Source organism: Ambystoma mexicanum, chromosome 4q (genome assembly GCF_040938575.1).
Source record: "Ambystoma mexicanum isolate Mex_15411 chromosome 4q, UKY_AmexF1_1, whole genome shotgun sequence".
Taxonomy (NCBI): Eukaryota; Metazoa; Chordata; class Amphibia; order Caudata; family Ambystomatidae; genus Ambystoma; species Ambystoma mexicanum.
In genome coordinates this window covers 410,260,521-410,283,773 of record NC_090928.1, presented here as the reverse complement: position 1 = coordinate 410,283,773, position 23,253 = coordinate 410,260,521, and the positions used below count along the sequence as shown (strand labels likewise).

Sequence of the window (23,253 nt, the reverse complement as noted above, 5' to 3'; positions counted from 1 at the left end):
ACAAGGTAAGATTAGTTAGGTAAGATTCTTTGTAATCCGATCGGACCTCTTAGGACTGATCAGGTGATTTGTGACCCGATTCTTAAATATCCTGATAATTTGATTTTGGCGTATTGTATCTGCAGACACAACTATTGTCAAGAATGGCACTCTGTCAAGAGTGGCACAGGGAACCCAGGTAGGTTTTGGGTGGCTGTGCTGAAGTAAGGTAGCAGATAAGCACACACAGCAGGAAGTTCAACAAGAAAGAAGGGTAGGAAACTGGAGCTGTGAGCCAAAAGAGGCAAAAGATACAAAGGTACAAACAAACTGGATTCCCTCTTGGGGTGTATGCTGAATGGGAAAGAGTGTTCCACGAATCTTAGGAAACTCCAGCCTTCTGCACAGATTGCTATAACAGAGGCCCACGCTGTATGCTCATGGCTGGGAACAACAGCAGTGGGTCTGTAACACTGAAAACGCGACAAGGGAAGGGGCAGAGGTTGCCTGCCGGAAACCAACAGGCAAGCTCTGTACAAAGGGATTACATAAGACACATGAGAAGACAAGAACAGATATATCCAGTGAAAAGGAAGTCAATGAGCAATCTAGCAGAAGGAAAAGAAGGAAATACAGTTAGACTGAAGTAAATAACCAAAGGTGGAGTACAGAGGACTCAAGGAAGAGAACAAGGGAGCAGCAGTCAGGAAAACAGAAGGACTGCAAAGTAGGAAGCAGGTCTGCAGTCAAGAGTGGCACTAGGTGCAGGCAAACTGTAGTGGACTGCGGAGGACTGTAGTAGGCTGCAAGGCAAGGAGTCCAGAAGAACAGGACAGAGAGATTAGTAGTAGGCGACAGACAGAGAGCCCAAAAGAATAGGGCTGCGAGGTAGGGAGCCCAGAGGAGCAGGGCCGTAGGCACCTAAGTGTAAAACAGGCTGTAAGGCAGAGGAGTGTAGCAAGCCGCAAGGCAGGGAGCCCAGAGGACAAGGGCTATAGGGAGCAGAGGGAGACAGGCTGCAAAGAAGAAGCCCAGAGGACACGGGCTGTGGGCAGCGGAGGGAGCAGGCTGCAAGGAAGGAGCCCAGAGGCCAAGGGCTGTAGTCAGCGAAGAGGTGCAGGCTGCAAGGTAGGGAGCCCAGAGGACAAGGGCTTGGAGACAGCAGAGGGTTGCAAGCTGCAAGGTAGGGAGCCCAGAGGACAAGGGCTGTAGGCAGCCGGAGTGAGGCAGGCTGTAGGCAGGGAGCCCAGAGGACAAGGACTGTAGGCAGCCAGAGTGAGTCAGGCTGCAGGGCTGGGAGCCCAGATGACAAGGACTGTAGGCAGCCGGAGTGAGGCAGGCTGTAAGACAAGGAGCCCAGATGAGCAGGGCAGCAAGGAGTGAGCCCAGAGGAGCAGGACCGCTGACTGTAGAGGGCTGCAGAGGACTGTAGTAGGCTGCAAGGCAGGAAGCCCGGAGGACAAGGGATGTAGGTAGAAGGCAGCGGAGCGAGATTGGCTGCAAGGCAGGGAGCCCGGAAGGGGCACTGGATCAAAACAGGATAATGCAGCAACAGGAACAGCATACAAAGTAGAGGGTCAAGGCAAACAGGAGCGGGGAGATCTCAAGATGCAAGACACTGTGCTCCTGCAGTCAGCTGCTTGTATACAGCCCTGCCCTGTTCTGAGGCAGGCTAATTGACAGCACCTGGAGCAGCACACCTGGAGACAATCTGCCTCCTCCCTCTCTGGTCCTGAGCAAGGGGAAGCAGCACTGGCCGCTAGGGCTTCTGGGGATTGTGGTCCCAATAACGATGAATGAGAATAGCCAGGAATTGAGGACTGTAGCCAGGTGCATTATGGTAAATGTAGTTAATTGAATAAAATAAGAAAGAACCAAAGTTGAGCAAATGGAAATAAAAGACCAAGGCGTGAATAGGAGTTGTTCAAAGAGTATTAGAAGGATCAATGAGTACCAAGTAGTCCATGATGGTTGCCAATGCGTGCGCCAGCGGCGCGGGCATGACAATTATTGACCAGGTAACACCAATAATTTGATATGCCTGGGAAATTTTCTACCTGCTTCAGGGCATTGTTCCGCAGTGATAAACAATCTTTGGAATTTAGCCATCCAGCACCACCGGAGGGGTCGCCGGCGTGTTCTATGTACTGTAAGCATGGCATTGGAAGTATAGTGTTTAATGATATTTGGAACAGACAAACCAGACATGCCTCCGAACTTCAGTGGCCAACCAATGTTAGTTTTGAAATCCCTCGTATTGAGTATTTAGAGTCAATTCTATTAAAGAAAAAGGCTAGACCTGCAGCATTTGATATTTTGCAGAATTGGAAAAAAGAAGCGTTGCAGCAACTTAAGAGTAGAGAAAAACATGCGCGCCGTCATAAGACGAACGCCGAAAAAGCATTATTATATGACCAAGATAAACATTCTGAGTCGACTAGGAATATGGATAGGGCTTTCTCACTTGGAATTCAGAAAATGTATCCTTCTAAAGACCTTCATGTTTCCGACGAATTCATCGACAAATTGTTTAATGAACAAAGGCCTGGTGCCTCTGCGCCACCTCCGTATGTTCCTCTTCCTGCTGCTTTGCCTCTTCCTGTTGTTCCTGCTCCTCCTAATGTTCCTCTTCCTCCAGCTACTGTTCCTCCAACTATTCCTCCACCCCTTCCTATTGCACCAGTAACAGTACCTCCATTAAATTTGCTTGCTCCGGCTCTTCCAAGTGGTCTTGTGACACTTGTAGCTGATCAGGGCGTGGGGTCAAGGGTTGTCACCCGCAATACTGTACCGCCAGAGAAGAAACGGGATTTGATTGCATGGGCTAAGCATTGTATGGAGAGAGATGATCAAGCTAATGTTTTGCCACACTTTTTAATATGGATAATGTTCCTGAGAAAAATGTTTTTATTGAAGGTTTAGGGATTCATTTATGTGTAATATGGGGCAAATTAAATAATACAGTTGTCCCGCAAGGGTTAAGTGATCTAAACACTTTAGCGTTTTCAAGAGACACTGTGGAGAAAGTTAATGAGCATGCCGAGAGGTTATTTAAGTATAGAAAGGAGTTGGAAAGGTTACAGAATGAGGATGACGAGGGGGAAAGTATGTATGTACAGAAACGGTTCCTTCCTTGTCGAAATAGATATCTGAGGAAGCACGAATTTGTACGAAAGACGCACTTAGATGAATTTCAGATATGTTGATAACTCCGGTTGAGGTATATGACACATACAGTCAGTATATGCCAGAAATGCAGAGGAAAGTGATACAGGTAATGATAGAGTACCTATAGGATGATTGTTTAAAGAGAAACATTTGTTGTCCCACAGAGTTATTGAGTATTTATAAGAGAACTTTTTCACTTGACACTTCTTCGACTGCTTTAGCGCTCGACTTAGCTCTGTTGCTTAGTAAACGTTCGGAGTTGCCTACTTCTCAGTTGCCTATGAGAGAGGTTCCGCCGACATTTGTCCCGAAGGTTGATATTGCGGCCATTGCTGCGGCGGGTATAGTCGCTGTGGACATTCCTACACATTATGTATCACAGTTTGTTCATGTCCCGTTCTCAAGACAGGAAGTGAATACTATTAGACAATCTATTCCTGATATTATGAAAAATCCGACAGGATTCTATAAAGAAATAGAGTCTGTCTTGCAGTCCTCGGTATTCACCCTAGGTGATATTGATTTGTTATATCCTGTACTCCTGCCCGTAGATTTATGGGAACAAGTTAGGGCTATAGACGATGTACCAGGATTGGGAGATACATGGGCGAACATGACTAGATTCGATGGAGAAAGGCCAGCTGGTGAAAGACCGCCCCAGGTGATACTAACTTTGCCTGATAGAATTATTGCAAAATTGAAAACCATAATTCCTGAGAAAATAATTATTTGGGACAAACTTACGGCCTGTGTCCAAGGGAAGTCTGAGGGTGCTACCGAGTTCTTTAATCGGTGTTTGAACAGGTATTCTTGGATTTCAGCGGACAAGATTTAGGCACAGAGTCTGGGAAAAGATTATTAGTGGACAAATTTGTGCGTGGATTGCTGCCTGACATCCAGTCACAAATTATGTCTTCTGAGAGCGCTTGGCAGGCGAAGTCCCAATCAGAAGTACTGCACATGGCTCAGTACTACGAGAATCATGTCAACAATGAAAAAGATAGAGTTGAAAAACAAAAAGGTGATTTAAAGACTAAAGTATTATTACAGCAAATTGTTAGAGGCCCCAGAGGGGGTAGTTCACAGATTAGAGGTCAGTATGTTCCGCAAGGGAATGTGCCCTTGGGTCGTGTGAACATTAACCAGTGTGTCTATTGTCGACAAGAGGGTCATTGGCGTGCACAATGCCCCGTCCTTCGACAGAGGTCAAATAACACATTTGGGAATATGGGTAGACGATCCAGAGGTCGCCCGAGTGTAGGGGGCCCTGGTAGAGGTCAGTTTGCACAGGATCCTCAGCAACCTTTTTCACAGGATAATCAGACTCCGAGTGTGGATACTAGGAACATATTTGATCATCCTTCTGCTGCATATCTATTTGAAGAGCTTCCGTTTTATGATATTCTGTTTCTTTAGGATTGCCCGAAGCAGGGTTTGGAACCTACACCTATTCCCGTCAAACAGAAAGGTCCCTACGTTGAAATGGTAGTGGGTAATAGCAAACATCTGTTTTGAATAGATACTGGAGCACAGAAGTGTTCCATTGATCATTCTCAGGTTCCAAACATTCCACTGTAAAGGCAAACCAATGTTTCTGTAGGGTTTTCTGGCACACCAGTTGTTTGTCCAGTTTCTTCATCGGTACCTATTTCTTTGGGTCCCTTTATGGACCACTGTCCATTTCTGTTGACTTCGAATTGTGGAGAGAATTTGCTGGGATTGAATCTATTGAAAGAATTGAATGCAGTAATTCATTGTTCTTCTGACAAAGTGCGTTTAACGATTTCACCACAGCAACTTTCTGTCTCGCAATTCTTGACTAGACCTTTGCTGCCAGAATTCATTGATGTACCAGAGAGTTTATGGGCAATTGACGACAAGGATGTCAGTTTTTTACAGATTGAGCCTGTTAAAATAGTCTTGAAACATGGAATTGATCTACCACGCATTCCACAGTATAAGATTTCAGTTGAGGGCGAGCGAGCTTTGAAATGTTTGCGATTTTGTGCATCGCGGGGTGATTGAGGAAATTTCAGGAAGTTTGTGAAATAGTCCGATTTTACCCATGTACAAGAAAGGCGATAATGCAATTCCATTCCGTTTCATAATTGATTTACGTGCCATTAATAAAGTCGTCGCTCCGCAATTTCCAATTGTGCCTGATGTGACGACAATATTGACAATGATTCCAGCTACAGCTACTTACTTTAGTGTTGTGGACCTGAAGAATGCTTTCTTTAGTATTCCTATACACAAGGATAGTAGATACATGTTTGTGTTAACCTTAGGGGGATGCTCGTTCACATTTACTCGTTCACCTCAAGGTTACACAGAGAGTCCTAGCATCTACAGTAGGGCTTTAAAAGAACAGCTTGATACCCTTGAACTGCCATCTACTTGTACATTGCTTCAGTATGCTGATGACCAGCTTTTAGCTGCTGACTCTGAGAGCGCCTATAAGGAGGGCACTGTGTTGTTGCTTATTTATCTAGCTAAACATGGTCACAAAGCTTCACTTAAAAAGTTTCAATATTGTTGCCAGGGGGTCGCCTATTTAGGCTATCTCCTGTCAAAGGAGGGAAGACGATTGACACCTGAAAGAATAAAACACATTTCTGGGATGTCTGTCCCAAATACACAGAAGGAAGTTAGAGCCTTGATAGGAATGGCTTCTTACTGTAGGTTGTGGATCCCAAATTTTTCACTAGTGATCAAACCGATGTTGGCTTTGACAAAGAAGGGCATTTCTTTGCCATTGCCGTGGAACGCGGAACACCAGCAATCGTTTGACTTGCTCAAGACTGCATTATGCTTGGCACCAGTTTTGGGCACACCAAACCATGAAAAGGCCTTTGTGTTGTTTGTGCATGAATGTGATGGATGTGCTTTGGCTGTATTAACGCAGGAACATGGAGGGAAGAATAGGCCGTGCGGTTACTTTTCTTCCACCCTTGATCCTGTAGCATGCGCTTTGCCAAGATGTTTGCGAGCTGTCGCTGCTGCTGCTGCGTCTGTAAAACAGAGGGAGGGAATGGTCCTAGGCCATGATCTAACCCTGATGGTGCCTCACTCTGTAGATGTTCTACTGAACCGAACCCAAACGCAACACCTCACTTCCGCACGGTTGACGAGATATGAATTGATCTTGTTTGTTCCTCACATCCAAATGAAAAGGTGTTGTGTTCCTAATCCGGCTGAACTCCTACCTTTCCCGCAAGGTTTTGCTTACAGCGATGAAGAGTCACATGACTGTCTGTATACTACCGAACAAGAGACAAAGGGTACAATTGATTTGAAAGACACTCCTTTGAATAATCCGCAAGGAGAGCTGTTTTGTGATGGCTCCTGCTTCAAACTTCCGGATGGTACATCCACAGCTGCTTATGCAATCACCACATTAAGCACGGTCGTGGAAACCAAGAGAATCCCGCATAAATCTGCGCAGGCCGCAGAGATTATAGCATTGACCCGAGCTTGTGAACTTTCCGAAGGGCTTACAGTAAACATATATACTGATAGTCAGTATGCCTTTGGGGTGGTCCACAACTTTGGGAGATTTTGGTCAGAGAGAGGGTTCTTAACTTCACATGGAACAAAAATCCAGCATGGCTCCCTAATAGTAAACTGCTCTCAGCGCTTGCGCTCCCTACTCAGTTAGCTGTCATAAAATGTGCAGCACATCGAAAGATTACAGATGACATAGGAAAAGGGAATGCTTTTGCTGATCAGATAGCTAGACAAACTGCTACTGATCTCTTTACGGAGATGTATGTTTCAAGGGAGACTGTAAATGCCTATGCTATGGACGAGGGTGTTGGGTCTGTACGGGATATCCAAGCCGATGCCACATTAGAAGAATCCAAGAGGTGGGCTGAAGGCTTGGGGAAACTCGATGATGACGGGTGTTGGGTGGACATAATTGAAGGGAAATGGCTACTCCCTGACGCTTATGTAATGATGATGGTCATTATGGCCCATGGTCCTACGCATATATGTGCCCAGAAAGTCAGGAAAATGTTAGAGAAAGTTTGGGCAAATGACAAAATTTCGAAAATTGCCCAGCGCTATGTTCAGAACTGCATGATTTGCCTACAACATAATGTGGGAAAGGAGACAGCAACTCCAATGGGAAGTTTTGGGCCACCCTCTGTCCCCTTCGAAGTCATCCATTTCAACTTTGTTGAAATGGAACAGTGCAACAATATGAAGTACGTATTAGTGGTCATCTGTGCTTTTAGTAAATGGGTTGAGGCTTTCCCTGTCAAAGATGCTACAGCCATGACTACTGCGAAAACCATGTTAAAAGAATACTTCCCGCAGTTCGGGCTACCAAGAGTCATCTGGTCAGACAATGGTCCACATTTTGTTGCTGCTGTAATTCTGCAGATATGTGCGGCATTACAGATCGACAAACGGTTCCACTAGGCCAGACACGCTCAGAGCGCCGGACTAGTAGAAAGACACAATGGTATCATCAAGAACAAGCTTGCTAAGACGTGTGCCGGCACTAAATTAAAATGGCCGGACCCGTTACCGATCGTGTTATTAGCCATGTGTATAACCCCTCAAACTAAGACTGGGCTCTCTCTATTTGAGGTGGTAATGGGGAGACCTGCCAATATCTGGAACCTTCCTAAATGTAGATCTTTGATAAATGTTGAAAATGTATTACTTTCAGATTATTGCACCCAGTTGATTAAAAACCTGTATTTGATTTATCACCAGGTGCGAGATGCTTTACCTGTACGATACGAGGGCCCGGGCCACACCATACGGCCTGGGAACTGGGTGCTCATCAAGGCATTTGAGTGCTCTTCCTGCCTTGCACCTCCAGGTCCTGTTGGTCACACAGACGGCAGTGCGGGTTTCTGGCAGAAAGAACTGGATCCACACATCGCACGTCAAGAAACCTTCTCACCCAGTGCCACACGATACAGAAGAAACAGAACCTCTCGCTAATGCTGCAAACAACAATCCCAAAGCAGTAAATAGCGCTGAGAGTGTATCGGAGAATCATTCTGAGCCCGCAAGGCTTGGGAAACCTGCCATTTTGTCTCCACACTCTCCAAAAGTTTTGCTTCCGGAAACTGTTGTTTCAGATTCAGCATCTTCACTTGCTCTTGATACGTTGCTTCCAATGGGAAGTGACGACACATTGCTTCCGGATCAATCAGTACTGGGAAAAGCAAGGTACAATCTGCGTCCAAGAAGATAGACTTACGGCACGGTTTTGCTGTGCATCTGATAGACTTACGGCACGGTTCGGCTGTGCATTCGGAGAAGAAAGGATCATCGAGGGCTTGTTTTTGCCCAAATTTGAGAAAGGGGATTCTGTTGGCTAGGGTTGTGGAAGGACTAAGAAGTCGCGCGGCCGGGCGGTCGCCAGCAACGAACATTGGGGGTTTCCGTTTGAAGACTACAATGCCTGCCATCGCTACCGCTCGTATGGGACTTGTAAATGATTGTGTGACCAACCGGGATAATGGACAAAGTACTTGGGCCCCGAAAACGTATTGCTGTGTTTTTATAATAATATTTGGTTTTATAATAGTCACTGTCTTAGGCTTATGGTACCTCGAGGAAACTCATCCTTTAGAGTCCTTGTTACCGACTGAAAATGTACCTACTGTTCCTACTCTCTTTGTACATTTGCATACTCTGTTCCCTAGGGACTCCCAGCAAAGATAAAGGTACCACAATAATACTCTGTTACTTATCATGAATGCCACGCATGCCATTTTTAATAAGTCCAACTGTTGGGTCTGCTCACATTTACCGCAACACGGAATAAGGGGCTAGGTTGGTATATTCATCCTTTACCTTTGACAATTGCTTGTTATGCTTCTCTTAGAGCACTGTTCTTTGGCCGTTGGAACGATAGCATCTCGGGGAACTTTGATGGTACTAATTTGAATAGCTTTGAGAAACGTGTTCTGACTCCCCTGGGATGCTCGCTTTTCGCAAATAGGAGCAAGCTCAACGTTGCTTCTATTTGGCCTTCTGACAGACTGTCTCGTCCTTTCCAATCTTTGATTTCCTTCAAGATGGCTCTGATAGGCAATAAGGATGCCATGCCTCCTTCTTACACTGTTAACCATAGCCCCGATTCAGTTTCTTTCTGCATAGAGAGGAATGGTACTCAGGCAATGGGAGATTTTAGAGGTCAAATTTGACTCGGGAAGACAGACCTTTGTATGTAGGCGAACCTGTCTACTTTGTTTGCGGTAATGTAGCATTTCCATGGTTGCCCAGGGATTGGCAGGGAACCTGTTATTTAGGGATCCTGTTACCTGGGGTATTTATAGCTAGTACAGTAGAGGTTTCGAAGGCTCGTCCATGGCGGGACGAGAATGGTGACACTCCAGCACAGGTCTTGGGAGATGTAGCAAAATCATTTGTACCGTTTTGGGGACAGATAGCGAATTCCGAAGATATCAGAAGACTAGCGAGAGTACTGGAGAGAACCATCAACTGGACCACGGACATACCCTATAATATGACATTAGAACAGAAAGCGATAAAACTAGTAGCGCTTCAGAACCAGATGGCATTAGATGTCATTCTGGCTGAACGTGGTGGAGTGTGTAAATTAGTGGGGTCCGCTTGCTGTGTTTTCGTGCCAGATTCCTCCCCAACTATCTTCGAGGCAATACAGAATCTGCACGTCCTTAGTTCAGAAGTGCATGTTCCCGAGGGAAACTGGGATCTTAGCGCTTGGTTCTGGGACTTCTTGCGATCTTGGGGTTGGAAGGTACTTTCGGTCTTACTGATCATTTTGGGAATTCTGTTGTTCCTTTGTTGTTGTATCCAGTGTCTACCTAGTATATTTTCGATGCTAGGGGGATGTTGCGCACAAGCGATAGGTACGATAGGACATAAAGTGTATGCCCCAGAAAAAACCTCCAAAGAATACGTGTTAAAGGAAATTTTAGCGAATGATATGATGGCAATAGATATTTCTGACAGCGATTCAGGGTGCATGGACGATGATGTATGGAGTTATTTGCAAGGAGATCCGAAGTAGTTTAGCACTTGGCATAGGCCAAAAGGAGGGTTTGTCAAACGGGAAATTATATTGTACCTCCTATTGCAACAAATAAATGTATATTGGCCTACGCCAAGCTGTTTGTAAGCCACTTGCGAAGAAATCCGTGTTGCAAGGTCCTGACCTTAGAATCAATGTAAGCTGCCATTTTAGGTCAATCTGCCATTTTAGGTTCTCTCTGTAAAGTCACCCTGTGAGTTAAAATGGTGGACAATGTCATTCCGAAATACAACATGGCCGTCTTGACCTCTTTGTGTAATTAATATGTAACTTGCCTGCAGGCCACTTGTTGGGGTCATGAACTGAGACCTTGTCCTTCACTGACCTGTGTGTAAAGGGTTACTCGTGCAATGAAACTAATCCACGAGCATATGTTAAGAACATTGTATCCAAATACTGAGCTAAGAACACTTGTTTAACTACATTGTATTAATGTTTGAGAAGACCTTTATGAGAAATCCTAAAATATACTGTTACTGTGTAGGCTTGTTGGCGAATGTATTAAAGGCAATCCCTATGCATATAGTGGTGCAAACTCGGCATGAACCCTAGATCAGTAATGTATTAGAGGAATATTAACCCGAAGTAGGGTTGGTCATCATGTTCACAAATGGTATAAAAGAGCAACGAATTCTAATGTACAGCATCTCTCACTAAGCACACTGAACCACGCTGGAGTTCGTTGTGTTGTACTGAGGGCCAATAGCTATCTGTTACTTTTCTTGGAAAACTGTTCAGTATAAAATAAGGATCTTTGTATGTTCCTTTGTAACCCGTGTTCGGTGTATTTCCTTTTGGGGTACTCAGCGTCGATATTTTGATTTTGGTTTCACAGTCCGGGGAAGGGTGCCTGAGGGCAAGTGCTGGTAGGGGGTGCTGAGGGAGATGGGTCAGGGGTGGTCTGGCCCCTGCATGACTCAGGAGGGACCAGGCACAAGACGCAGTGGCAGAGTGACATTAGCATGGGAGGGGGAGAATGAAGGAAGAGGAGAAAAAGAAAGTCTTGAAAAGTTGCGGGAATTTAAGAAGATACGGCTCAAGTCTGAGGGGGCCAGGGGGCCATTCCAGAGGGAGGACCCTTCCCAGGAAAGGGATCTACCCCCCACTCTCTGCTTTGAGAAACATCTGACCTGCAGAGAGTTGGAGCGAGAGGACCGAAGAACTTTAGCAGGGAGGTTTTAGGGAGGGAAAGCTGGATGTTAAGAGGTCCCAGGCCACAGACAGCCCTGTGGATGATGCAGAGGGTTTTGAATTTGATCTTTGCGGTCACTGGGAGTCAGTGGAGAGATTTTAGGGCTGGAGAAATGCGGTCCCTGGGCTTGAGGCCAAGGATAAGTCTTGCAGCCCTATTCTGGATTTGTTGAATGTGACAAAGGCAGGAAAGAGGCAGATTGAGGAAGAGGCTGTGCAGTAGTCCATCCTAGGGAGAAGCAGAGCTATGGAGTTGTTGAGCTTCTGGGTGAAGCTGAGGGAAGGGAGAATGCCTCTGAGGAGGTGGAGCTGAAAACCTGACTTCTTGGCAAGGTCTGTGATGTGTGGAAAGAGAGAGAGGAGTCAAAGATGACCCCAATATATTTTGCCTCACAATGGCGTGAGGAGAGGGGTCCCAAGGTGGGTGGCCAGAGAGTGGGGGAGGGAACAAGGAACAGGCATCCCAATGAGAAGGGTCTCTGTCTTACTGACATTAAGGCAGAGAGCATTGGCAGAGCACCATGCTTGAATAGCAGTCAGGCAGTCAGAAATGAGAGAGGAAGGAGTGTAGGAAAAGGAAGGAAGCTTAAAGGAGAGCGAGCTGTTTGTCAACAGCATAATACTGGAAATGTGGAGAGAAGGTGGATATCAAGTGGGCCACATGGGCTAGGTAGATGTTTACAGAGCCATGGCGATAGGATAGAGCCCTGAGGGACGCCACATGTAGAGAGTGAGGTGGAGGAGAGGAAAGGGCCCATTTGCACTTGGGAGGGTTGGTTTGAAAGGAAGGAGGTCAACCATCCCAGTGGCTGATCTGCGATGCCTAGGGTATCATAGAGACAGATTATGAAGATGGAGTGGTTGACTGTGTCAAATGCAGAGATCGAGGAGGATCAGAACAGAGGGAGAGTTAGAGTCCAGGTTTGAGAGCAGGTCTTCGCGGGTGTTCAGGAGAGAAGTTTCCATACCTCTGGGTGCTCTGAAACAAGACTGGTGGTCATGGAGGAAGCCAGACGCTTTGGTGTGGAGGGTCAGTTGGGAGATGACCAGCTTCTCCATGAGTTTGCCCAAGAAAGGGGTGATAGAGATTCTCAGGATTCCTCAGCATGGACTATGCTGTCTGGGACTGATGGGAGTTGTAGTTTAACTCATCTAGAGCACCAGAGGTTACAGACATCTGCTGTGTATGGTTTGGGTTTATGAGTGCCTCTTTTTGACAATTATAAAGTACTCCAGTCATGTTCCAAAAACAGGAGGTCATGCCCTATGGTTTTGCGTTACTGTATTCGCAAAAAAATACTTGAGTGAGAACCTGGTCTGTTTTGACTGTGCCCAAAAATAAGCTAGATTAAGGCAGATTGAAAAGAATATTGAATAGATAAGTGAAACGTGTATGTCTTTGAAGATTTATTTTTAAATCACACTGAATTCCAGCATCAAGCACATTTCTAGGTTATCCCAGTTTTGACAAACATAGGGTCTGAAGCATGGGGTAGTGATGGGATTTCCACAGGATCACAACATTTCATAAAGTTTTTAATACAAGACGCCCATTTCAGTCTACCGGTTTCCGAAAACGTGTTACTGGCCCCATCTCCTCCAAGCTGCACTTTTGTGAGCCCATGACCAGCCGGCCAATGAAACATGGATGATTCTTTTTTAAAGTGTATGCCCAGGAGGTGGCAATTTAGCAAACGGCCTTATTTTCCCAGGGTGTTCTGCGCCTGATATGGCCCAATAATGGCACCCTGGGGTTAAAACTGGCCCTAGCCCATGTCTACACGGTGAGGTGTGCCCCATCAGAGCATATTTCACATGTGCCCATGGTACTGTGGTAGCTGCCTTTTTCCATCAAATCACTGCCAACTTAAACCAAAAGCACAAAACTATCAGTTTTAGATCAGTATCAACATAAGATTTTGTAGTAAAAGTATTTTGCTTCATACTTTTGGGATTTGGGAATACAATTGATTGTATTCCACTGAATAAGGTGAGTGATCTGATCAGAACTGCTGTACGTGAGGATTATTACAGTGAGCAGAGAACTCCCTATAGAGAGGGATTTACAAAAATGATGATTAAGCAAATAGAATCCTCCTCAAGCATCACTTGAATCATTATCTGCCCAGTAAAAACTACCATGCCAGAGTCAGAAAGTAGCAATGCAAGCCAGTCTAGCCACATCATAACATTTATCATGTTTGCTTTAACCATGGTACTCAGTAGAAAATGCTTTGCAAGAGGCAGCCAATGTAACCAGATTGGCTGCAGAAGTGCAGCCGTGTTTAACCATGAAAGAACACTCATCTTGTTTGGCAGAAATCACATTGCAGCAGCCAGTCTGGTAACTTTTTCTCGCTCTAGCATGACTTTTTTTTTTACTGGCATCAAGGTTAAAACAAACGTGATAAGCAAGCATTGATTGCTTTAACATTAAAGGGTAGTAAAAAATGCACCCCCTGCACCTTAAATCAGAGGCCGGCTCACAGTGCTAGTGAATGGGCCTCTAAGTTGGGGGTGCGGATGGAGAGGGTGCATTTCTCACGCAATCAACCACACATATTCATTCATCTTTCATACACATTCACTCGGGTACCCATACTCATTTACTTGAGCACCCATACATATTCACAGCATTCATAACTTTCACCCGCACACCCATAACATGCACCCTCTCATTTACACATGCACTCACACAACATATCTGGCCTCATTACGACCCTGGCGTTAAGGGTTTAACGGCACCGTAAAAGGTGTCGGGGCCATTAAACCCTTAACGCCTCATTACGAGTTCCCTTTGCGGGACCCGACCTTAACGCCTGCTTTTCGCAGGCGTTAAAGTAGGATGCTGCAAAGGGACCTTGGTGCTAAGTACGGTGCCGCAATTTGCCGCACCGTACTTAGCGCCTTCCCCATTCCCATTGAGCCCTATGGGGCAAAAATGGGAATGGGGAAGGGCCATGGAGGAAGGGGGAATTACCGCCCCGCCAACCTTGGAATGGGGCGGTAATTCCGCCATTCACCATGGCGGACCCCGGCATGGACCATGGTGCTAATAGCACTATGGTTTAGCGCCGGGGTCGTAATGAGGCCCATCATCTTCCATTCACACATCAATACATATACACATTGCTACACGTGCAGCCATGCAAACATTCACATACACATTTTCTTCTTACCTGCAGCCCCAGCCCAGAACCCACTTCACTGCCATCAGCAGGACAGGACACCACAAGAGGTCTCTAGCTCCCATGCAACATGAAAAGGAACCAGGAAGCAGGGAGAGCTTCCTGGTTCCTGCACATGTATGCAGGAGCTGGAGTGCCCCCTGGAATACGCCCCAGCAGCTCTGAATGTGCAGTTAGGCATAGGAGCAACCTCTATGCACATTCAGAACTGCAACACCCCAGCCTGCATCCCTATTGGCCCTGTGGCCTTACATAGGCCACTAGACACGCGACAGGGGTATCATTCTCAAAGGGAAACCGTGTTTTCCTTTGACAGATCAAGCCAGCACAGGTGTGCCCGCGCAGCTGTATGTTGCAGCTGAGGGAGCACTTATTGTTTTCCCTGGGGTCACTTGGCGGCTCGTCAATAATGGGTGGGTCGCCGCCCCATCTCCCATGATGAATGAGTCAGCCCTGCTTGCTTGTAAGGGCAACGTGGTGCTCTCGAGCTGCACACTTAGGTCCTCATTATGAGTGTGGTGTTAACAGGCCACTCAAAATGCTACATGTTTTTCAAATGCAACCTGATCATGAGGTGTGATTGCAGGGGGTATTTAGTTATGGTGAATATCCCAACTCATAATTAGGTGGCATTTTAAGAATGGGAAGTATTTTAAATATAAAATATTTCTACAGTTACTGCCATAATCATATAATGAGGCCCTAGCCGTGTCTTGTTTGTCTTGGAACCGGCCCTAGAAAGTCTTTAGCAGGGGTTTTATTGACCATATCATTTTGCTTTACTTAGCTACTCAATTGGGGGACAGTGTGCGTTTTTATGACCAGAGCAACGTGACTGTGTAGTCACTTGTTATGAAGACAATGGCAGATAATAAAAGGCAACCATGACAAAAACATGATTCAATGGTATTTTGGGCTCCCCACATCCAACAATGTTAGCCAACAATAATTGTTAATGTTATAAAACAATAGACAGTTAATATTTACATTTAATGAGATTACTTTTATAATCACTGCTATGTTTTTTTTCTTCATTTTTACGCATGAAAAACAGACATGGACGAGCAATTTGTGTCTCACAACAGGTGCAGAACATTATGGAAACTTTTGCAAATATAGCCAGTAGGCCATGCATCACCCTTTCTCTCAGAGCTAAACCTAAGGGTGAATAGGAAAAGTCCCGGCCAAGAAACCTCCTTGAAAGGACGCTCTTGCGATGTTCTTCTTTGAGATTAAGAAGGAAAACGTTTTCAAAAGAACACCAATTTGGCAGGTGATCGGGTGCATTCAGTTGGCTGCTGAATGCACCTGTTGTTCTTGGCTGTTTGTTTTCCCAGGTCAGAACTGAGGCACATCAAAGAACAGTATATTACAGTAAATATCTCCACTTAGCAACAATATCAACATAGGGCACTGCCAACGTGTTTGCCTTTCTTCCTCCAGGTTTCATAACCCCAATTGGAATCAATCTATACATACACGTTTATTCAGAATGTTCAATTAAAGAATGCCTAGTTTTATATAACACAACAGAACAATCAATATAGGTATAAGGTTTGAAATGTATGGAAGCTGGGAGCTATTCAGCTTGATACCAACAGCTACCAGGAGCTACTTTCTGCTCCCCAGGCCAGCTGATGCCAAACAAACACACCTATGTAAGTTTAACTGTGTGAGTTTGTGAAAATCTATAAATAAACACTACAACAGAGCTGTATGATATATAGGGTTATAAATAATGGACACAATGACATGCTTACATTTTATGTGGAAGTTAGACTTGGGGAAGCTTTGAGCTAGCTTCTCGTTCCCCAGTGGTAGCTCCTGGTCAGTGGTTAATGCTGGATACCCAGGAGCTGCTTTTAGCTCCTGCTTATCTGATCTTAGTTTCAGTCCCTGAAATAATGAAATAGCATCAGTTAACATCATTAAACTAAACGAGTCCACAATACTCTAAAACATCTCAAATGTGATTCATTGGCGTACACATAAACAATGTGGCTGATTCACCAAGTACTTACAAGGAGCAACTTTGAGTTCCTACTAGAAAGAGACACCTTGATTACATAGAAGTTACTAGCAGTGAATCTGACTTCTGGACTTGTTTTTGCAGGAGTAACTCAGAGTTACTCCTAACAACTTCTTTGTTAGACCAATATCCTTTCTCCAGGAGTAAGTCAAAAAGTAGGCCAGAGTTACTATTGCTACATTCTTTGTCAATCAACCGCAATGAGAACTATCATTATGCACTCATTGATTAAAACAAATAAAACCCACAAGCTTAGGCCGTCATAGCTAAGGGGGTTCTTAATCTGAAAGTATATTGCAGAGAAAATTAAGAAGTAAGAGACGTAGTAGCAAAAGTCTTGAAAAGATTGCACGGCAAAATGGTGGTCTTGCAGACCTTTCTGTAGTTGTTTTGCATACAAGGGATCAACATGTTATTCAATAATTTCTATAATTTCTATCCTGCAGTACCTTCACAACTCACTAAGAGATTTAAAATGGAACATTGGTAGCACAATTAAAGTGTCCTTACATCGTTTTAAGCATTTCACAGGTGTTGAACTATGAAAATGTTTAGCACCTCTTAGATTAACATACAGCAATAAAGGAAAATAGAGATGGGTGGAAAAGGAAACGTCATAGTTATGTTCTGAGTGTAACAATATGTATTATATATGAAAGAAATTATGTGGATCATGTAGAGTAGCAGGATTGTCAATGGGAAGGGGCATGCAGCCTTCCTTCCAAACTATTTCGCCTAATCCACAAGCTCTTTAAGATGACCAAAGAAAGGCTATGAACTGCAAATGGACTTTGATTCCACATGTCTCTTTATAATGCTTTATTATGGTTCCCAAATGACAAAAAGTAATGGCCATTCAGTATAAGATGCAGATGAATGTTTCATTCATAGCGTCGGCCCCTCCCCTGCCTCTACATCATAGGAATGAAAGGAGTGCATTATTTATGGTGTCTATCCCTTGTCCACTACCATACTGCAAGTGCGACAGATGCTATTCACTAAGGCAACCCTACCAACCTTACCCTGGATCAATCAAAGAAGAGATACGTGCTGCAACCGAAGATGACAAGACCAAGTGACAACACTGTGTAAGGAAGGCATGGTATCAAGGCAAGACAGACACAAGTGACCACAGTTCAAGGGTGTTTATTGAACTTTAACAAAGGTGTGATAAAAAACCTATAGCCAATCATTACAACTAAATACAAATAGTGTGGGATAATGTTCATGAAAAATAAAGAAGTGTTTACAAAATAATAAGTCAGGATGTTCAGGCTGTTGGCCTCCCTTTCCCACGTTTTCAGCACGGGACAAGGCGGTTCACTCAAGCATAGCACACTCTCAGGTTTCTCCGGCATGAGGACCCAGTTCCATTACCAACATCAGGGTCTTCTATGCCCAAGTCTCTTAAATTACCAAAATCTCTTGATGATTCAGAGGGCCTGATGTACCAAAAGAAACAAAAAGTTACTTTACAAATACTCAAGTCAGGTAAGTCGCTCTTCACAATGGATCCCCATCAGCCAGGCCCAGATCCTTTTTATACCACAATCTTTAGTTTGGATCCCCGCCTTTCGTGCTCAGATCCTCTTCTCCAGTGCTTATAGAATATATTTTCTCAGGTGATTCACGTTTCACCCCGGATCACCCTCATGTGGGCTCAGATCCCTTTTACAAAATAAGTCTCTCTCAGCCAGGCTCGGACCAATTGCAGTTCGTATTAGCTATCGAAGACTTTCAAATGTGCACAGGGTTTATCTTGATCCAATGCAGGACCACTTCGATTTCACAGTTCACAGTTTTACATTTTCAGTTGTATACCTAACAGAGACCTTCAAATGAGCACCCATGTGGTGCCGGACCAGTCTGTATATGGTATCTATCTTGGTTTCAAAAGTTCAGTCACTTGGATATTCAATTATATTCATGTCGCTCATCACATATGCCTCACACTCTGTTCTTTGCAGATTTCTTCATCCAATGTTGCTGCTTGCAACCTTGGTTCTAACACAGATTGGTCTGCTATTAGTCTCCCTGACTCACCGACTGTGCTGACTTTACTGGCGCTGTTTTCTTCTAGGAGCCAAGCACAGTACCACAGTGGCAATCGCTCCTCCCCGCCTTGGCTATTGATGTGGTAGGGCCCGAGTAACTTCAAAACACACCGCACCTTTCTTCAGCTTTAATTCCCGGTCTTATGTTCCTTATTCTCAAGGGCTCATGAAAGTAGCAGTTTTTCTCCGAAAAGATCAAGGGCGCCTCCCTTTTGCAACTGCTGCTTCCTCGTGTGTTCTGCCTTGCTCAGAGTGTGCTTTCATGCTCCACCTTTTATGTGTTTGGGGAAGTGTGATGGAAGTCAGGTGTGTGTAATTATCAATAATTGCCTGACCCTTGTGTTGGGAGATGTCAGGTATACGGCTTGACTATTAGTCCATTTTCTCTCAGATTGAGCTGTCCATGATAAAGTTTTCCTGTCCGGAAAGAGGATGGGGGTTAAGTTCCTAAGTATCCTACCTGGTAGGATGGGGAAAAGATGTAAGACTAAAGGGGATACCACATCTCACCATCCGGTGTACCACTCCCTGAAGACCCCTTACCCAGATGATCCTCCCGCGCTGGTCCAAGCCCAGGAACTGGATCCAAAAGCGATGGTCGTGTCCTGGACACCTGGGTGACACATCGCCGGGGTCTAGCGGGTGAGAGACATTCTGGTTTCTCACAACTGTGAGAATGACACATGTACATGCAGAGGGACACAAAGCAGATGCACACATACCATGAAGATATACAGACATTAGGTCAAACGTGCATTTAAACATGAAGAATATTACCTGCAACCAATAGACACTAGTGAACATATCATAATCAATGTATTCACTGAAAAGCAAGGCAAATGAGATACACACAGAGCTTGATTAATGTAGAAATGTAATGGTAACGAGTGGGCATTTTGGATAAAATGAATGGTGCAGCCACATTCCACTGAATGGGAAGCTGTAAGATTATTTCAAAAAAGGTAGCAGGCACTTCTCTCCAGAAAGAACATGGCATGATAACCTGTTCTGAGATGAGAGTTTGCAGCACACGCTTTGTGCTCGCTGTACCATTCACAGATGGGTAATATCCATTTGCATATCAGTCTTTGTCCCGCCCACATGGGCAGTCCAGCACCAAAATGCTATGGCAATTCCCTTCTGAATATCATGCCATGTTCTTTCTGGAGAGGAGCACCTGCTACATTTTTTGAAATAGATGCAGGAATATTAGACTCGCTGAATTAGCTTGAAAATACAGGCCCGAGAAGACCAAACAATAGCTGCACAACTCCTGCCAAGGTTACTTTGGAAAAGGGAGGTTTGGAGTGGAACTGAAGAGAACAGAAGATAATAATTCCCAAGCATTAGACAAAATTCTCTCAGATTATGCAAAGAAACAAAGAGCCCTTGAAAGCCAGGTGCTCATTAATTAAGGTTTAATATTGAAAGAAAAGTAGCTCAAACAAGTCTCCAGTGGCCAGGAAGGGTAAGAGCACTCATATTAATAAGGGTTTAAATCCCGGTAAAAGTTGAGCAGAATAATTCAAACCGTGGTATCCTCACACGTGACTTATAGTTGGAGAACAGTGGCTTTTCATTAACTCCAGACCCAGATAGGCTGAGGCCTTCACTCCCCTCAAATTCTCAGAGCAAAGATGCCAGAAGACAAAGCCAAGTTCAAAGCTAAAGTCCTGGCTTGTGGCCTAGGAAATCAGGGATGGTGTCTTATTAATTGGGAATAAAAATCACCTTGATGCTGCTCCCCCTACCACTATTGTTGCTCATGTGCAGATGACCTGCCAAGTAGTCAAGGTTGGTACAGCCAATGACAATCACAGTTCTCAAATTATGCCATCTTGCAATTGCTGCAGTAGCCAATAGTTTGTTGTTGAGATGATGTCTTTTTACCCGTAATCAATTTAGGGGTGGTCTAAGGTGGAGCCATCAGATAAAGCATAACCAATGAGGAAAATAAAACGTATAGGTTCTATAGGTATACAATTCCCTTAACCGATCCCACCTTCCCGTATGTTTCTGTAATCAATGTTGTAATGAGACGTCAGTTGTAAAGGTTTTTTTTTATTATTAATCTGTTGTCAAGCTTGAGAAGGACAAGAGCGAGGAGACATTTTGTGTTTACTGCTGTCCCTGTTTTATCTGGATTATTAATAAAATAGGCCTTTGTCAATTACCTTGACTCTTCCGTTGTTGGGTCACTCGGAACTCAGGGATTTCCAGTCCTCCATTACATAACAGTATACATTAGATCTGCCTTTTGTATGAAGGACTTGCACTTTAATTACTACACTTGACATAGATTCATGTGTGAGTTAATGCATAGCTCTAGATTTCGCCTTCCTTCCAATATTAGAATTGCGGATCTTCGAGCACTGTGGGCATGGAGAAGGGCAATTTGCTTGCTCTTATTTTTCTATTACTGTTATTGGTTTATACAAACCTTCAATACCAATTCAACCAATATCATAAATACCCTACATCAATGCATACCTGATGCATAATGAAAGCATACTGCCTAAAACCATACCATACAATTATTGCACATCGTCCACACATTATTAGACTCTGTAAACAGCAGAACAAATTTCCATGTGATAATATTTACATTTAAAAATATTCGCAATTACTGTACAAACACTGAAGAAATATGTGTTGTTGCACCTTCCATGAATAGGAACGGCAGACAATCTTCTGTTTTTTTCTTACTGTTATGATCAGAGAGTTTGTTGAACAATACTCTTCTCTTTTGAACTGGCACTTCACATGATGTGAGCAAATGCTTTAGCAATTCAATAAAACTCATTTTCAGACACAGCCGACAATACTGATTTGTACACAGAGCTTCAATTAAATCCCACGCAATCTCAACAGTAGCAATTGATTAAATCTAAACTAAAAGCTATGCATGTCTTGTATATAGCAAGATACATATCAATTTCAGATTTCAATGGAGACGATATCTAATGCAAATTATTTGGAGAATTTTGATACATGTTATGCTGAATCTAATATATGCCAATTTCATAAGAGATTGTGAACTCACCTCTAATGTAATAATGTAGGCCGGTGTGCCCCTACAGACGAAGGCATTAATGCCACATGATTCTTTGAAGATCCTCTAACCATGCCCCTTTCAGTGTAGCCCAAAGTTGGGATACAACTCGAGCACTTGGATTGACTTTCCCTCTTTAAAGCCACCATGGATGAACGACCTTTAGTGCTATTCTTTCTGTTGTGTCTATGATAATATATTATTGTTTGCAATTCCGAAATATGTCAAATCTTCCATGCATTTTGCATACTACACTGATGAACCTCTTAGATCAGGTCTTTTAGTGGGCCTGATTCATGGAAGTGCTTAATAATGGCGCAATCCCATAGGAAAAACATTCCATGAATCAGGCCCTATCTTAGAGTGTATTTATGAGTTAGACGGTAGTGGTTACAGATCTGGTATTTTTTTATACCAGATGTTGTACCACTCGGCCATACTATAAGCTTCGAACATGAAACTCATCTTTTATGCCTACTTTTGTGTGGCAGGGATTACTTGCACAAAAAGCATTACTGTATGTGCTAATGAAAAATCCCTGTGGAATGCAATGGGACTCCAAAATGGTGAATAACGTTTGGGCCCACACGACTTGCTATCATGTGGTTCCTTACAGCATGCAGTAACAGTATTACCATTTTGCAATATATCTGGTGCAAATACGGCAAAACCCTTAGTCAGGCCCTTAGACTTTTACATTTTTGTATTCATTTTCTTATTAAACAAAAACACAAAAATTATTCCCTTCTGACCCTGGCCCTTATCCCTCCACCCTTTCCCTCACCTCGCTGGATCCCGAATGGTCTTGCTACCAACAATTCATATCCAGATAGCTTTCATGAAATTCCCAATATTCACATTCTCTGTGGGTACTGGCATGCGCTGTAATCCTTGTTCAGGAAAGACAAAATCAGGAAGGAAGGATAGCTCAGGGCAACGTGTTTGTGTGGTAGCAAGCCAATGCTGCGCAACACAGATTTGAACCACAATCCCGTGCAGCGCAACACAGATTTGAATCCCATTTGCGTGCTCAGAAACCACTCGCTAGTATTAAGCGCGTTATAAATGAACAATAAAATAAATAAATGCCCCATTCCGTACTGAAACAGTTCTGGGTAGTGATAAATAACAGACCCAAGGAAATGTTTGGGACACAGATTAAAAGGGACATGGAAAACTGTATTTTGGGTCTTATGGGCCCTGAACACATGACAAGACAACAACGCAAAGCATATATGTTTTTGTCACTGGCCGCAGTGTTGGCCCAGAGATGGAAACAGGCTGACCCACCAGGGTAACAGGATTGGATTGTAAAGGGTTGGAACTCTGTAGATTTGGAATGGATGACTTATTCTGTTGAAGGGGTACAAGGCCTTGAGACATTTTGTGATTCAAAGCAAGATTTTTAATCTTAACGATTCCTCTGCCACCTGTAACTATTGTAACCCAAAAAAGAGCACCATTCGTCGATACAATGTCATCAGCACATGCCAACATTTGTAAATGCCTGGTGCTTAATCTAGCGCAAAACCTTCCATCTGAACCTT

General features: G+C 44.1%; 1 protein-coding gene across 5 annotated transcripts in view; it reads right to left on the bottom strand.

The window, feature by feature from the left end:
• CHRM3 (cholinergic receptor muscarinic 3) overlaps positions 1 to 23,253 on the bottom strand; it is a 3,761,375-nt gene that overhangs the window by 333,877 nt on the left and 3,404,245 nt on the right. Inside the window, exon 14 of one of the 5 annotated variants that reach the window (XM_069607974.1) lies at positions 16,332 to 16,467. The exons of the other annotated variants lie outside the window; for them this stretch is intronic. The gene's annotated coding sequence lies outside the window, so the exon portion shown is untranslated. The remainder of the gene's footprint in view (positions 1 to 16,331; positions 16,468 to 23,253) is intronic. 5 annotated transcript variants of the gene reach the window in all.